The sequence below is a fragment of the Lemur catta genome, chromosome 4 (assembly GCF_020740605.2).
Source record: "Lemur catta isolate mLemCat1 chromosome 4, mLemCat1.pri, whole genome shotgun sequence".
NCBI lineage: Eukaryota > Metazoa > Chordata > Mammalia > Primates > Lemuridae > Lemur > Lemur catta.
Window position 1 is genome coordinate 48,889,415 of NC_059131.1, and position 17,668 is coordinate 48,907,082.

Genomic DNA, 17,668 nt, shown 5'->3' on the forward strand with positions numbered 1-17,668 from the left:
GATTCTTTTTGATAATAACAAGCACTCAGCACAATGGTTGGATAAAGATGAAGTGCTGAAACACAGTCCAAAACTGAATATTCATCAAAAAAACCTAATTGTATCCATTTGGTGGTCCAGCGTTGGTGTTATCCACTACAGCTTCATGAACCCTGGTCAATTAATTACAGCGGACGTCTAATGCAACCAACTGGATGAAATGATGAGGATGCTTGCGATTAAGCAGTTGAGATTGGTCAACAGAGACAGGCCAATCCTCTTGCAAGACAATGCTGGACCACATGTCATACAAACAACACTGCTCAAACAACAGAAGCTGGACTTGGAAACTCTCTGTCATCCACTCTATTCACCAGACCTTGCACCAACTGACTACCACTTCTTCCAGGCTTTGGACCACTTCTTGCAAGGAAAAATACTCAATTCTCAACAAGTTGTGGAAAACGACTTTGGCGATTTCATCACCATTTGCTCTCCAGGGTTCTTTGCTGCTGGCATAAACAAGCTACCGTTAAGATGGCAAAACAGTGTCGATAGTTTAGACACATACTTTGATTAATTGTACTGCTTCTTGTTTGAGATATATTAAACTACACTTTTGATTAGAAATTGGACATTTCATATTTAATGACCTAATATATTGTGAACTGCCTCCTTTCAACCTTGTCCACTGGTTGGTGCAGCAGCTCCCGTTCTATGGCAGCTCTCTCCCCTCCTCCCCTCCCCATCAGATCCCAGAGTTGGCCTGCCACGGCTTTACTAACTGTGGCTGCCTGACTCTTGGGAGCGAAGAATGCATCTTTTCTTGTTCTTGCTGCCTGGCATGCCAGTGCTTCCTCCATGAAGTTGAAAGACATATTGGCTGACCTAATACCTAAGGAGCAGAACAGAATTAAGAACTTCAGGCAGCAACATGGCATGGTGGTGGTGGACCAAATCACTGTGGACATAAATGTATCACTATGAGAGGCATGAAGTGATCAGGATATGAAACATCAGTTTGGGTCCTGATGAGGGCATCTGTTTCCAAGGCCATAGTATCCCTGAATGCCAGAAACTGTTGCCCAGTGCTAAGGGTGGGGAAGAACCCCTCCCCAAGGGCTTATTTTGGCTGCTAGTAACTGAATGAATCCCACAAGAGGAACAGTTATATTGGCTCTCAAAGGAGTGGGCAAAGAGGGCAGCTCTGCCTTCTCATATGGTCACTATACTAGGACAATTTTCCCACCAATCTATACCTCATGTCTCAGCTCAGAGCAGCCATTACAGCCGTCAATGGTGAAAGTAACTTTGACCAAGCATATGCAGAGGGTATCAACCAAAGCAAGTGCTGAGAGTTGATTTATGAAGCCTATATGGATCTGATTGCAAAGCTACCTTGTGTTGGAGCAAAGATATACCAGAATTTACTGGGAGGGCAGCAGGATTAGGGCCGTTGGACTGGTCCCACAATGTCACCAGCATGTTAGGCTATCCTGATACTCAGTTTACTGAACTAATGCACATGTACCTCATCATCCACAGTGACCAAGATGGTGGCAACATTAGTGCCCGAACCAGCCACTTAGTGGGCAGTGCCTTTTTGCACCCTTACCTGTGCTTTGCAGCAGCCAATAATGGGCTAGCAGGGCCTCTACATTGACTAGCAAGTTGGGAAGTGCTTGTCTGGCTAACACAACTACAGAAAAGTTAGCAAAGATGTGTCAGACAAGACTCATCTGGAATACACTCAACTCAGGATAGGTTTTGTCAGGGTATAGCCGTGAAGTACTAAGGAAAACTGACCCACGATATACCTGTCAGTGAGAGTTTGCTCTGAAACACCTGCCTAATGACCCCATGTTTAAGTTTGTTGCTCAACTGTACTAGTTATACCCAATATCTCCTTGAAGCACGTCAGTGCTCACAGTGGGGTGCTGCTCTGGTACTATGGCATGATGGACATGAATTACTACATAGTCCTGTTTGGGGTGTCACAGGCACTGGGCATAATGACACAGCTCATATGGAACTGAGCCCTTGGCTTCGCTCTTGAGAGGCCCAAGTCCATAAGCACTGATGGTCTGATGAAGTTTGTGGACTCCAAGTCAGGGTAAAACTGGAGACTGGGGTGGGTGCCCAGGAACTGACTACCAAAAAGTGATTAAGTTTAAAATAAGTTATACTCTTGTTTTGTTTCAGGGGACCTTTAAATACTCAAGATTAAATTTTGTCTGAGGCACTGATAATACATTTGAGGTCTTCCCTTACCAGTTTCCTTCCCTTGCCTGGTGTGAGTTGCCCATCAACCTTAGGCTGACCAGGACTAATGCACATGGTATGGGTTAGCCACCCCCCACCCACCTTCTCTAGAGTAAGAATTTGGCTCCTCTTTCCCTGGGTCAAAGCTGGTTACAGAGAATCTGCAGTCACTTAGAAGCCTTTGCTTCTACTCTGCTCAGTTCTTAACAGGCCAGCAAGCCAGGACTCTACCCTTTCTGTTTCCATAGGAATTATGTTGGATTGTCAGCTGTCCCAAGCCCCTTGGCACTCTCCCATGCACAAAAACACCTCCTAACAAGACCTATTGGTTAGCTGGAAATGCTCTTGCAATGTTCTTATACTACCAGGTGACCATAAAGGCACAGCATTTGTTGTGACTGGCACTCAGTGTTTGATTTGATTTTTTTTTTTAATTATCCTATTAAAACTAAGGTCTGAGAGTGTTCTGCTTCTCACTACTTTAATACTTACCTCCTTCCAGACTTTCTATATCTTCTGTGCCTCAAGATGCTCTGAACCTTCCCCTCTTGGTCCCTACTAGAGACCTTTTCTGGCAGGTCTGTCTGAGCTGTGGTCTTTCCCAGCCATTGGGTTTTATCAGTGCCTAATGTGAACTAAGCTTTCTACTTCCACAGAATACAAGCCACTACCCTCTGACCTTCCTCCCACCCCTTTTAATATGCTGTGGGGCATAGAACAGGGACTCAGGAATGACAAGTATGATATCTTCTTGATCTGGTTCCAGGGTACTAGCACCTCTTTTTGAAATGGGAAATGATTCAAATGGTCTCCTTTGAATATCAGGTCCTGAGGCTGAGGGAATTAAAAATAATAAGACTCCCTCCTCATTCCCTGCCTCAAGAAAATGCTCCCTTATTTATCAATGTCTTTTTCCTGCCCTTTCCCCAAGAGCTCACAGTACAGTATTTGTTTCAGAAGCCCCATTTGCACAGGTTTTCAGTGACTCAGAATGCTCTACTTCCTTTTCTTTGAGAAAGGACTGAGACACACTCCTGCTGTGCACCCTTCTTCCCTCAGAACTCCTGCCTGTGTGTGGGTGGGGGTCTCAATCCCCAGAACCACACTGTTGAGGTGGACACCCTGTAAACCCCTAAGTAACTGTCAAGTCTTGATGCAGATTTCAGGTTGTTCTGTGTAAAATGCAAAGTAAATGTTTTTATTAACAATGAAAAAAAAAATAAAATATATTGTGATAATATTCATGCATGCACTCAGTTAAAAAAAATCTTCTAATGTCATTCTGGTAGTAATTTGATATGTTGATGAAATTGACATCTCCATACCTCCATAGTTAATGAGATGCCTTTTTAAAAATAAAGCAACCGTGCAAAAACAAGACTGTGAGCTTATATCTAAATATTTCAATAACAAGTAATTCTTATGGCACTTGCCTTTATTGCTTTTCTGTGTCTTTAAGTTCCAGAGGTTGTGGTGATTGACACATGAAGTCTCTGGATACCTCTTTGGTGGAAGAAAAGGTCAGCATGTAGATCAGTCAAAATCACATGATACACTCAATTTTTAGGATTCTAGTGTAAAAGCCTCAGGCCAAAGGATGAACTTGGTCCTATACTTTTTGCTTTTCACCTTCAAGGAAAATTATACTGCATCATGCTTTGGAGCTGCTAACAAAATTCTAAGTGAGATCTTGAGTTATTTAGAAAAATGAATGACCTAGTAAACAGGGAATAATGTCTGACAAAATTTATTTTCACATGGAAAATTGTAATTGGCTCATTCTTAAGGGAGAAAAAAAGAGCATCATTGCCTAGAGAGCAAAAAAGACAAAAAAAAAATGACATGCAGAATTTAGACAAGAAAGAAACAAGATGGGTCTTTGTCAAGCCATATGTAAAAACCAATTTTTTTATAGGATATTATATGTCCTAAGCACTTAGAATCAGTCTTTTGGAGGTAAAAAGAACTTCAAGATAAAAGGGAGCCATGGAATATGGAGGCTTTGGCAAGCACTTGCTTCCTATTGCTATAAGGGAATACAGTGTTATATATCGTTATAGGAACAACTTTGCGGAGGCAGTGATTTCTAGCTCCACTTGGCCATTTGGAGCACCCTTTGGAGCTCACTGGGTCATGCCCTTATGCACCAGGACCTGGCCAACTGAAACACTATGGGTTCATCCTGTTGGTAACAAGACCAGAGGGCATAAGTCATGGTTATACTGAGCATGGAAAGTGGCATTGTGAATGGACTGCAGAGCCAATTGAAGATATTCATGCAGGGATATACCAAGAACTATTCCAGGAATTAAGCCAAGATGAGAACCAAAATGAGGAGCCAAATCACAGAGCCAAGTCCAGTGGCCACATTCAGTTGGGAGCTGAGGCAGTAGCCAGATACTGCAGGCCAGATACTGCATACAAGAACAAGGTATGGGATGTTGGAGGAGGGAGAATTTTAAAAACTTCACCTACTGCTTTAATTTTTAGCTTCGATGGATTTGTTTTTTTTCTGCCTACTCAAGTGTAATAGGTTGAATGGTAGCCACCTGAAAGATGCATACTCCCAGAACTTGTGGATGAGACCTTATTTGGAAAAAGAGTCTTTGCAGATGTAATTAAGTTAAGGATATTGAGATAAAATCACCCTGGATTATCTGGGTGGATCCTAAATCCAAAGTCAAGTGTCCTTATAAAACACAGAAGAAAAGAAAATACAGATGGAGAGGAGAAGCCCATGTGAAGTTGGAGGCAGAGGCTAGAGTCATGCAGCCACAAGCCAAGGAACACCGGGAGCTACCAGAAGCTGAAAGAGGCAAGAAAAGTTTCTCCCCCAGAGCCTTTGGAGAGAGCATGGTCCTGCCTATGTCTTGATTTCACACATCTGGCTTCCAGAACTGTGAAAAAATAAATTTTTGTGGTTTTAAGCCACCAAGTTTGTAGTCATTTGTTGCAGAAGCCCTAGGAGACTAATACACTGATTCTCATGCCAGAGGTATTTTAAAAGCCCCGTATGACTTTTAACACCACCAGCTGCCTTTGTAGCACTATCCTCTCCCCCATGTGTGTGTGCATGTGTGTGCGTGAGCGCACTTCAACAAGGGTTCAAGGTGTGACAGATCAGACATAAGTATCAGGGTAGTAAGCAGGATTACGCCTCTGCTCACATCTATTCTTGAGGTCTGTGTCCCACCTGGATGCCTGGTTGCTGGGGTATTTCTTGTACCCACAGGAGTAGCAGAAATGACAGACACAGAGGAAAGCAAATCCATTATTATTTAGTAAGTGTGATTTGCTTAAAGCATTACCATTTTCAAAACATGGCATATAAAATTAAAAAGAGTTCTTGGTAATAAAAACATTTAAAGACACAGTTCTGACTAACTTGGCTTCTTAAAGATCTCTGGGGTGCTGACAAAATCTCCCAAGACTAGGTTCAAATTGTCCCAAGTAGTGCCATTCTGTTGAATTTAACTTGATTTACCTGGCTGAACTTTTGAGAACAAAAAGCACCTGGTAATTTAGAACTGTGCTAAAAACTTATGAGTTACTCTGGTATATCAATCAGGTTTCAACTGATAAATTTATTAATACCAAAACCACTGAGTAGTTACTCTAAAGTTAGAATGTGAGGTCTGAGTCTCTACAGGTTGGGATCTTTATTTTGCTCACTGATGTATCCTGAGAACCAAGAATAGTGCCTGGCACATAGTAGGTACCCAATATTTGTTGAATGGTTTTGAACATACTCAAAGCCTCATTTTAATGAAATAAAAATATCTAGTATATAACCAAATGTGCTTTATTTTAAAATCACAATTTAAAAGTATTAGTGTTATTAAAATTAAGTATATGTTTCTATATTATGAATATATTTTAAATCTTCAGTTATTGAGTGGATTGTCTATGGCCTTTTCCCTTCTGCTATGCAATGAAGCTTCAAACTGTCATCATTCAGGTCAAGACTGCTGGTGACAAGTGGGTGGAGTCTCTGATTATATTTTAAAGTCACAAAATACAATATCTGGGTAATTTGTCATTTTGGGTTATTGCTGCCTCTTCTCGTTTTCATTAGCACCAATAGCTGAAAGTCATGGGGTTAGAGATGAGGTTGGGAATATGGCCTGGTATTTTCATAAGATTAAAAAAAATCCTGATAAGGCCTTACCCAGGAAAATAATAAATCACTTCCCCTTTTTTCTCAAAAGCAACTGACAGTGATAGAATCAAAACAGTGATTCTTCATATTTTCTGATGGGGATCGCTTTAGATGCTCATTCTAATTTTAGCTAATTAGTTTTGTGAATGTACCTATGACTATTTCTCCATAGGTGATCAGGCATGCCCACACTCTCTAAAAGACTTACGGTTTGGCTGTCAGAAAGCAGAAAGAAAGAAGCATTATTCTAGGGTAATCGAGCAGTGGATATGGTGTTGGAATTCCCCTCACAAAAGAAGGGAGCTGAAGACTAACAGCAAGAAGATGGGTGTTTTTTGAGCTCCCTTGTGCCTGATAATATACCAAGAATAGGACAGTGGTTAAGAGCATGAAAACTAGAGTCAAACTGTCTGGGTTCAAACCTTTGTTCCGTCTCTGATTAGCTGCATGTCCTTAGGTGTGTTAGTTAACTTCTCTGTGCCACTTACAATAATATTATTATTACAAGGAGAAGCAGAAAAGAAGTTGCGACATAAATAGAAAGAGACTAGGCTGAAGAGAAAGGAGAAATGTTGTACAGGTTTGACAGGATCACTTCATGTTGGCCTACTTATATGGCCCTCACATAGTCAGATACATATTTATTAAATACCTTCTTTGTGCCACTTTAGTATTCTGCTAAAGTTTTTGAAGGATACAAAAATGAATCTGGCATGATTCCTTGATTTCCTCAAGGGATTTATAGACTAGAGGGGCCACAAACTGTGGAACTGTGCTAAAAAGTTATGAGTTACTCATATATATCAATCAGGCTTCAGTTGATAAATTTATCAATACAAAACCACTGAGTAGTTACTCTAAAGTTAGAATGTAAGGTCTCGGTCTCTATTTATCTTTAAATATACAGTCATCTTTAAAAATACCACCAGAGGGGTAGAGATAAAATCATGAGCTCAGGGAACAGTATGCTTACTTCTAATTGGTTGAGGTCCAGATTCAGCATGACCCAGTATTAACTCCATCCCCACACCTGAATCTGCAACCTCTTAAATCAGACCAATTCACTCAGATCACTGTCCACTGCCCCCAGATGAAGGAAAAGTCACTCTACCAGAACCAACAATTGGGAGGACCCAGATTAGGCCAGGTAAGGGGCTAGGGTGGGTATATCACCACCACCCCAAGGATTAGAAGGAGATCTGAAACCTTTTCCAAAGAGCTTATTATATTGTTTGACTGAAGCAAATATTATTTGTTTTGCTCTAACCTCATTAGGACAGTATGCTAAACACATGAAAATAAGAGAAAATTATCAGTCTGAGTCAATTGTTCATAACCAAAATAATCATCTTGTTTTTCGGTTTTCTAAATAATTAAATAAGATTAACAGTGGGAAGCTCCTACTTGTGACATTCTCAGCAGATAAAAAGGGTCTACCAATTAATTGAACAAATATATTAGAGAAGGTTAAAAGTAAATGAATTATGTTTTTAAAGGTCTGCACTTAGATTTTTCTCTTGAGCTCCTTCAAGAGGACCAGTTATAACATATAATATTAATCAAATGTTCTTTCATATGTCTGAGTTATGTGCCAACCTGGGTGTTAACACATGTATCATATGATTATCTTCCTGCTCCCTTTTCCCTCCAAATAAACTGAGAGCGACAAAACAGTCATCCCCAGCCACTCCAACTATTATACCTATAGAAAACATCACATATTTTGACACTTGAATATTATTCTTTCTTATAATTTGAAAATTGTTTTATGTACATATGTAAGTCTTATCTCACTTAGGAAATTATAAGCTTCTTAAAGAGAGGGATACATTTTTGTGAGTGTTCTCTGCTACTCCCAACAAAAATTTTGGGATTTAATTTGCAGTCAAGAAAGCAGTGTAAATTTACACTTTGAGGGACCCTGGAACAACCCATGGCAATAATAGATAAAATGTAAAAAGAGAACATTTTGAATATCCAGTTGTACTTCAATATATGATAAACATTTCCACATTCCAGAAATGGGCTAGAAACACAAAGTAGTCACTCTGGGAGCAACACAGGCAGAGTTGTTCAGAATTCAAGGGAGGAAACCAGGGCAGGAATGAAGCTCTTCCACCCATGAAGTTGCCATACTTGTTGCTGTCTGGAGTCACAGCTTGTATGAAGCCGCTTGCCTCAGAAGGCAATAGCAATGGCCTTGCAGCAAGGACTTGACCAACCACCAGCTTGCTTAGGGACTAGATTTGCAGTATCTTCACATCACTGCAGGACTAGGATATTGAGCTGTGACCACAGAACTGATAAAACATGTTAGCAAATGCATTTTAACCACTGAGTATAATGAAGAAATCTATTTGATGCTGTAGTATAGTAAGAAATATATTTCATCTTTGTGCCATGCTGGGTTGCTTTCACAAAGCTCCTAAAACCCTTGAAATTTCCTGAGTGATAGGAGTGTTAGTCACAATAAGCCCCTTTCAATATTACCTGAATTCATGTTAATGAGGTGACTTAGAGTGGGAGCCCTAGACAGCCTCAGGATGAAGCCAGTCACCAGAGAGACCAGAAAGTGATTAGACAATTATAGTGTTAGAAGTTTCAGCCCAACCACTAACCTCCAGGAACTGGGAAGAGAGGTGGGGATGGCTGGAGATTAAGCTCTATAAAAATTTTTGAATGATGAGATTTGATGAACTTTTGGGTTGGTGAACATATGAAGGTGCCAGGAGGGAGGTACACCTATACAAGACACAGAGGCTCCATGCCCCTCACCCCACACCTTGCCCTGTGCACCTCTTCATCTGGCATTCTCTATAATATTAAGCAAGATGGGGACAGGTGTTCAATGGGGAGTTAAAATGTGCTAAAGTCCATTTCTTTTCAGGGAGGAGGACAGAGATATTAAACAACTTCACACTTTAGGGAAAATCACAGTGAAGCATATTATAACAAAGAACAGAAATATAATCTATGTCCAAACTAGAAGAGAGGGTAAACTGAAATCAAAGTAAGATGGCAAAAAAAGGCTCAAATATATCAGTAATCACAATAAATGTGGATGGATAAGACTCACTTGTTTTATCAGGTTGAATTAAACAATCAAATTGTAAACTTTCTAACAGATACATACTTCAAAACAAAACAATACAAAAAGGTTAAAAAACGAGGTGAAAAGAAAAAATGATACCAGTTAAATACAAAATAAGACTGGTTTATCAGTTATTATTAGACAAAATAATATTTTTAAAACAATGTACAAAGGTACAATCCACCAAGGAAATACATCAATCATAATCATATATACACTTGACAATATAGCACTGTAATTTATAAGATATAAACTGACTGAATTATAAGAAGAAATAAAAAATTTAGTCAGAGTCTTGACAAGAAAACAGACGTCATGCTCAGGAGGTTAACTGAAGAGAATTTAATGAATGGACTATTTACAGAGGTGTATACAGGGTTGAAGGAACAAGATGGGCTGGTGAGGCCCCAAAGAACTAGCAGCAGTGGCAAGCCACCACTCCCCCAGGTATGACAGAACAAGGGGAGGGGGCAGTACTACTGGAGCCAGAGCCCTGGATCTGTTGGGGGGGGGGGTGCTGCCCAGAGTGAGTTACAGCCTGAGAGGATGGCAGCCAGAACCTGGTGGAGCAGGGAGGAAAACTGAAGCAGGGGGAAGAGCAATAGAAGTGAGGGGTTGGCCGGGCGCGGTGGCTCATGCCTGTAATCCTAGCCCTCTGGGAGGCTGAGGCGGGTGGATCGCTCGAGGTCAGGAGTTCGAGACTAGCCTGAGTGAGACCCCGTCTCTACTAAAAATAGAAATAAAAATTATCTGGACAACTAAAAATATATATAGAAAAAAAAAAATTAGCCGGGCATGGTGGCGCATGCCTGTAGTCCCAGCTACTCGGGAGGCTGAGGCAGTAGGATCCCTTAAGCCCAGGAGTTTGAGGTTGCTGTGAGCTAGGCTGACGCCACGGCACTCACTCTAGCCCGGGCAACACAGCAAGACTCTGTCTCAAAAAAAAAAAAAGAAGTGAGGGGTTAAATCGCCTCACCTCTTTTTCTGCCTGCCCTCTTATCTGCTGGTGCCAAACGTATCAACCAAACCTAACTGGAAACCAGAAGGCAAAAGTGTAGAGCTGAGAAGGGCCAAGAATGGATCAGATAAGACAAAAGGAGAATAACTGGCACAGCAATCATAGTAAGAAATTTGTGGCGGGGGAGGGGATGGGTGCATACCCACATAATGAGTGCGAAGCGCACTGTCTGGGGAATGGACACGCTTGAAGCTCTGACTCTGGGCGGGGGGGAGGGAATGGGCAATATACATAACCTAAACTTTTATACCCCCATTATAAGCTGAAATAATAAAAAAAAATTTTTTTAACATAACTTCATCAGAAACTGATAGATAAGGTGACCAAAAATTAGTCAAATATAGAAGATTTTTTCAATACCATTGACAAGCTTGATTTAATAGACATGGTGGGGTATATGTGCAGGGAGGGAGAGAGAGAGAGAAAGAGAGAACATGCTTCCAACAGAGAGTATACATTCTTTCTGAGCATATTTGCAGTGGAATAGTTATACAAGTTTACAATATACTAGGTCACAAGAGAATAAAATGCTAAAGAATTAATATTCCATAGAACACAATGTAACTAAATTAGAAATCAGCCTTAAAAGATAGATTTATAGGTACTGATATGAAAGATCTTCAAGATATATTTTCTAAGTGAAAATAACAAAGTGTGTAATGCTATCTATATTATACTAATATTTGCATAAAATCATCTATTTCTACTTATATATGCAGAAAAAATATCTAGATACCCAAGAGTATTAATAGTGGTTGCTTCTGGGATGGAACGGCAATTTACCTTTTTTTTCTTTTTTGGTATTCTGAATCTTTCACACTATTTGTACTATTACTAAAAAACAAAACAAAACAAAAAAACCCAAAAACAAAACCCTAGTTTAAAAAAGGCTGAATTGAATTGAAATATGCTATCTGCAATTTTTTTGGCCCATTCTCAAGGCAGATTCCCTAGCTAATTTTTTAGCATGTAGGATTTTAACCAGATGAAATAGCTGCCATGGCTTACCCAGTGCTGTGCCAAATTTCTACTTTCCCTCCCCATTGATTTTTTTCCTACATAGAAGACAATATCATAAATTCAATGTGTCTCTTTCCATTGACCCCTAAGTTGAGGTGATTTCTGAAAAAATAAAAGCTGAGCCCTTGAACACAAACGGCATTCCTGAGACCTCTGAATACACATGCTATACTGTTCTTTGGGAATTCCTCCAAGGGATGGCAGTCATTTATAAGGCAGTTAAACAGAATCAATACAAAGGGCAAATAAAATCATCAGAATGAGGAACTAAATATTAACACAACCCACTGAGATGAATGTCAAGAATAGAACATCTAAATTATCTTATACATTTTTAAGTTGAATTCCCCTGAGTCAGAAACAGTTAACAGTTCTGTGAGTATAGTCCCATACCTGACAGACAGTCATTAACTTGGAGCCCGAAATGTCAACAGCAAAGTAATATCTCATCTGACATTTCAAGTGCTAATAGGGACATTTGAACAGAAAACCTTGAAGCAAACAAGAGTTCTTTAACAGGCTTCCTTATACAAGGAAGAACCTATGTTGACAATCACTGTTTCCATAATTCAAACACTGATTCAGAAACACAGTCAAGGAGAATTAGCATTACAGCATAAATGGAGCTTCCACTAGATTTCCTGATTTATTTATTTGCAAACCTATATAATGACAATGAGTGTTCCTGATCTGCCCACTTAGGAGGGGCATCATGAGGGGTGGTGTCCTGGCTGTCTGTGTAAGCCAGCTAATGGGAGTCATCCTTGACAACTTCCTATCTCCCATAACCAACCAGGCAGCAATTCTCCTTAATTGTACCTCCTTTGCTATCTCTGGAACTTGTCTATTATGCCCCAAGCCTAATGCCCCAACTGTCACACAGACCACCATTCTCTCCCAACTGGACCACTGCAAGGGCTCCCTGAGCCCCCTCTAGTCCACAATCTATGGAGCAGTCAGAGTGGGGTTTTTTGGTTTGGTTTTGTTTGGGACAGGGTTTCCCTCTGTTACCTAGGTTGGAATGCAGTGGCGTGATCCTAGCTCACTGCGATGACCTCAAACTTGTGGGTTCAGGCCATCTTCCTGCCTTAGCCTCCCAAAGTGGTGGGACTACAGGCATGAGCCACTGTGCCCAGCCGAGGGTGTTTTGTTTTTTTTTTTTAATGTAAATAAATTTAAAAACCTCACAACCAATAACTCCCCCACTCTCCCAGCTCCAGCCACGATGGCCTTCCAGTTTCTTGACCTTGACAGGCTTTTTCCTATTTCTGGGCCTTCTGGCAAGCCATTCCCTCTACTTAGAATGTTCCCTTTCCTAGACCTTCATGCTTGGCTAATTCTTGCTCACCCCTCAGATTTCACACTATATGTCACCTCCTCACAGCTGCCTTCCACAGTCACTCCACCCTTTGACCTGGTCAGGTTCAGCTATTATAAACTCTCTGAGAATCTTGTAGTTTCTTTGTGGAAATTATCATAATGCTAACTAAAGAAATCTCCCAGAACAGAAGCTCCATGTTGAAGTTTGTTGTTGGCTGCCTAGACCCTCACACAAAGCTTTGCACAAAGTTGGCATTCTATAAATAGTTGCTGAATGACGGGTGAGTGAAAGCATATTAATGCCAGTTTGGACAGCACCCAAGTTTTCCAACACCCAGTTTGAAGGTGGCGAGCAGCCCTACTCGATGCTGGTTTGACTCACCCCTGAGATCCCAGCAAACCTCCAACAAAGCTGAGGCAACATGAATTATAACATTCGTATTTTTCCCTACTCTTATCTTGTTTGTTTACTTGATCATAAAAGTAAGTGTGCTCACTAAGAAAATCTGGCAAAGTTCAGAAACATAAAAAAAGGAGAAAAAAATCTCTTATAACTTCAATATCCAGGACACTGTCCATTTTAAACTTCTGGCAAATTTGTGTGATATTTCAACAATTTGCTATCTATGTTTCAATTTGAAATTCCTTCATCTTTAATTAACAATTTGCACATCTAGCACATAGCTTGTTATCTCCTGCTCGATTTGAGACATTTCTGAGAGAGAAATTATAAACCCCAAAATACAGAATGCTGAGTAATAAAGGAAAAACACCTGAATGATGCATTTAGTTTGATGTATGTAGTTGTTCATTGCTATGCTGCAATTCTTGCCCATAAACTATCTACTTTTCATAACAGAAAAGAAGAAATAGGCTGAAAGTACCACATTTCCTCTATATTCTAAATTTCTATTAAACTAATAGACTTAAAAATGGTCTTAAGCCTTTTTTTCTTCCTCTTCTTAACTACTAAAGGGCAAAAAATACACTCTTTGAAAGAATCTCATCAATACTCGGCACTGTTGGTCACATTTTCTGAGGAATACCTCTATTCGCCAGTTCTCCTTCATCTACAGATTTTACTAGTCATTGAGCCTGACTATATTTTCACATCTTTTTTTTTTTAAAAAAAAATCACAATTTCTCTGTGACAGATTTAGCTTCAAAATATCACTAAGTAAAATAATACCAATGCTTATGGGAGCATGAGAGACAAATATAAAAATGCGAGTATTTGCAAATATTTAGAAGACACCTGTGGGGTATTATGAGGCAAAATTTAAGAGTGGGTCAAACTTTTTAATAGTTGCATGAGGAAACCCAAATGGAAAAGTGGGCAACAAATTTAAAACTTTACTAGCAAGTAGTTTTAGAAAGCTCTAAAACTGTAACCAGTAACACTAACCTCTCTTGTTTAAAGAGCTCACTGAGAAATTTATCACCGAACTGTTACCCTGAAAAGCCTGTCTTCACCAGATACACGTGAGCATGTGAACAGTTTATGAAAAATCTGTTTGTGCAGAGGGACAACTCATTTTTTTTTTCCTAGAACACTGGCTCTGAGCCTGGAAGAATTGTTTTCATACCCATTCTCCTCTGGAATTTTTTTTAATGATAAACTTTTTATTTGGCAGGTAAATTTCTTCCACCTTGAAAGCAAGCAATTTAAAGAAGTTGAAGGTAAAAGACCCTTCCCCTCGGTACTACAAATTTCAGAATATAATAACACAGACATGGTACAATTTAGCAATACGGCATAATGAAACACTACCTCCAGGAGAATATCTGAAGATAAAATGAATGCATCTTGTAATATTTAACTATGCACAGAGATATAAGTAGCATAACAAGGGAACAGAAAGGAAGGAAGGAAAATAGAAAGATAAGACAGAAAGAGAGAGGAAGGAAGGAAGGAAGAAAGTTAAAGATTATTTCATCCAAGCAGCAGCTTTATAGATTTGGAAACTAGAGGAAAAAGTTTCTCCTGCCATACTAAGTTGTATGTGAGCAAAAAATAGTCTTTTAAAAACTGGATCGACATCTGGAACTATATGGCTCCCATTCACTGGAACTGGCTTGGCCAAACATCACGGCCTGGCAGAGAGTAAGAGGAGTGAGGAGCTGGGTTCTAAATTTAAGGAGGCACTCCCTCTCAGGGCTGACTTTGCACTTGCATGATCCTGAGTGAGATCATCCTTAAAGTCTGAGCCCTAAGTTGCCTCATCTCACCCTAGTTCTGTCAAATGCTACATGGTAATAACAAATGCCCATATGATGTTTTTTCAAAGTAATATTATATACTTAATTTTATTTAAGTCTTACAACAACCCTAGGAAGTAGATATATAATTATCCTCATTTTACAGATAAGTTCAAAGTTAAGCGATTTGCTCAGTTATTCCACTGCAAGTTGGGTACCAAGACTTGAACATGGGCCTTGTGACTTCGCCTTGGCATCCTTACACTCAGTGCTCTGCTCCTATGCCACTCACAGACAGCTTCTCTCTGAATTCTACAGGGTGCTTTCCAGCAAGCACCATGGAAATTTTCAATATACAGTCTCTTAAACACAAACTGAAAATACTTTGGAAGTTACAATAAATCCATTCTCCATCTAACTATTCATCCCATCTCTGTTTAGAACTAGCATTAAGAATTGTATATTTCTACCAAAAAAAAAACCCTTAATCCATATTTTATAAGAACATACAGTGACATACTTCGTATGACTTTTGAACAAGCCTTCATTATACTCCTCAAAGAGTCCACTCCATATTATCCAAACTCATGATATTCTCTTCAATATGATGGTCCAAGTGAAAATCAATCAATCATAGTGCTATCTTGTACTAAATAACATTTTTCTTTCGAAAAATATGTTCTGAATAAAACATTGAATTGGAGATAATATAATTCTGTGTTTTCTAACCCAGTGTTGTCACAAAAGGAAATAAAGGATTCTGATTATATAGTAATGACTTAATTAAAATTATGTTAAGATATTTTTTATTAAAATACTGATCTAAAATGTTTTTTTAACCTAAAACCATTTCATAATGTATCACACAAAATGATAAATATTTTAAAAATTCCTGGGGAGTGAAGTTGTTCTGTGAAAAGGAGTTCTTAAGTAAAAAATTACAAAATGGAGGATGAGGGAGTGTAGATTCAGTGCTTGCATTTTTCAGGTAAATAAATAGACCCAGCTAGGAAAAGTAGCCTGCTAAAGGTCACTCAGTTAGTGTCAGGTCCAGGACCTGTGTCTTCTGATCCCCACTTCAGACCTCTTTCTCTGAACCCTGCTGCCTCCTGATAGCAAATCAGGTGATTTCACTTTTGTGCTAAAAACAAATCAGAAATATTGTATAACTCAGCCTTCTATTTTCTTATTCAACAGGCAGAATAACTTTCATCTATAGTTCAAGGCTTCCCCCTCCCCAGACTAAAGGGATATAGCAGTTTTAACCAAATTTCTGCACAAACATTAGGTTTCCTATGCTACTTTGTGAAATGACTAAAATTTAGCAGTCAATAATAAAGATCACAGAGAGGAATTACAATTTTTTTCATATGAAGGTTGTTTTTTCTTCTTGTGCCCGATACTACTCCTGTGTTATTTTCTTATAAGGTTGAAATTCATCAAATATGGTCCATGCTCACTTTTCCACCTGGTGCTTCCTTGACTGACATTTATTTATGCACAGTGGGCATGGGAGAAAGAACCATTCTCCCAGGCAGGGAGAACAAGTAGCTCAATGTTTGCAGTCAAGAAGGTAAGGAGTAGTTTCAGATGTTAGGGAAGAACTAGAAAAAGACTAAGTGTGCACAGAGACGCTCGTACACGAGCATGTGTATGAATATCCCAAAGGGACATCATATAAATTATCTCATTCAATCTTCACAAGGACCTTAGGGTACTATTGTTAATCCCATTTTTTACATGAAGAAATTGACTTGCCACATGGCTGACCCAAGACCACACAGCTAGTATGTGACAGAACCAGGATCTGAACTGAAGTTGCCTAAATTCAGAAACCAACAGGGATAAAAATGTTCTGCCTTCTGTTTTTGAGGGCTAATTTTCTACCCCTTTCCATGAAAATAGAAAGGAGTAGGAAAGGTTTGGTCTGCATCAGGCACAAGCACTGCCTTAATGACTTTCTCTAGAAGTACTGTCTTCTTGATAAAGTCTCCAGCAGACAGGCAGGAGACCACCACGGTAAGGCAAAGTTCTATTCAAGAGCAAGAAAATGTGCTGAGAAAAGGAAAGAGAAAGGATGGGCATTAATAGGAGAGTACTGTTAAAAGTTTGAAAAGATAATAATTTATTATCTTTTATAGATTTATTATCTTTTATAGCTAAAAACATAGGAATTATAGCTAAAAAATAAACTGTGACTAAATGTTGAAGGCCTCAATATGGAGTACCACAAAACCTTTAGACAGTAGCCTTGGACTCACTCTTCACTGTTGTTTTCAATGGTGTGTGGGAGAAAGGTGAAATAGCAAAGTCCATGAAAGAAAAGTACCAGAAGTATTTTAAAGGACAAGAATGAGACTATTTATAAACTGGAGGTTTTTTTGCATTACTAACTCAGAGGAATGCAGTTTTTAAAATTGAGGTAAACTTCACATACCATTAATTAACCCATAACCATTTTATTTTATTTTTGAGACAGGGTCTCACTCTGTTGCCCAGGCTACAGTCTAGTTGCATGATCATAGTTCACTGCAACCTCAAACTCTTGGGCTCAAGTGATCCTCCTGTCTCAGCCTCTGGAGTAGCTGGGACTACAGGCTTGCACCACCATGCTCGGCTA

At 39.4% G+C, this 17,668-nt stretch overlaps 1 pseudogene; it reads left to right on the forward strand.

The window, feature by feature from the left end:
* Nucleotides 1-962: 962 nt before the first annotated feature.
* LOC123637433 lies at nt 963-1,743 on the forward strand (annotated as a pseudogene).
* The last annotated feature ends 15,925 nt before the right edge of the window (nt 1,744-17,668 follow it).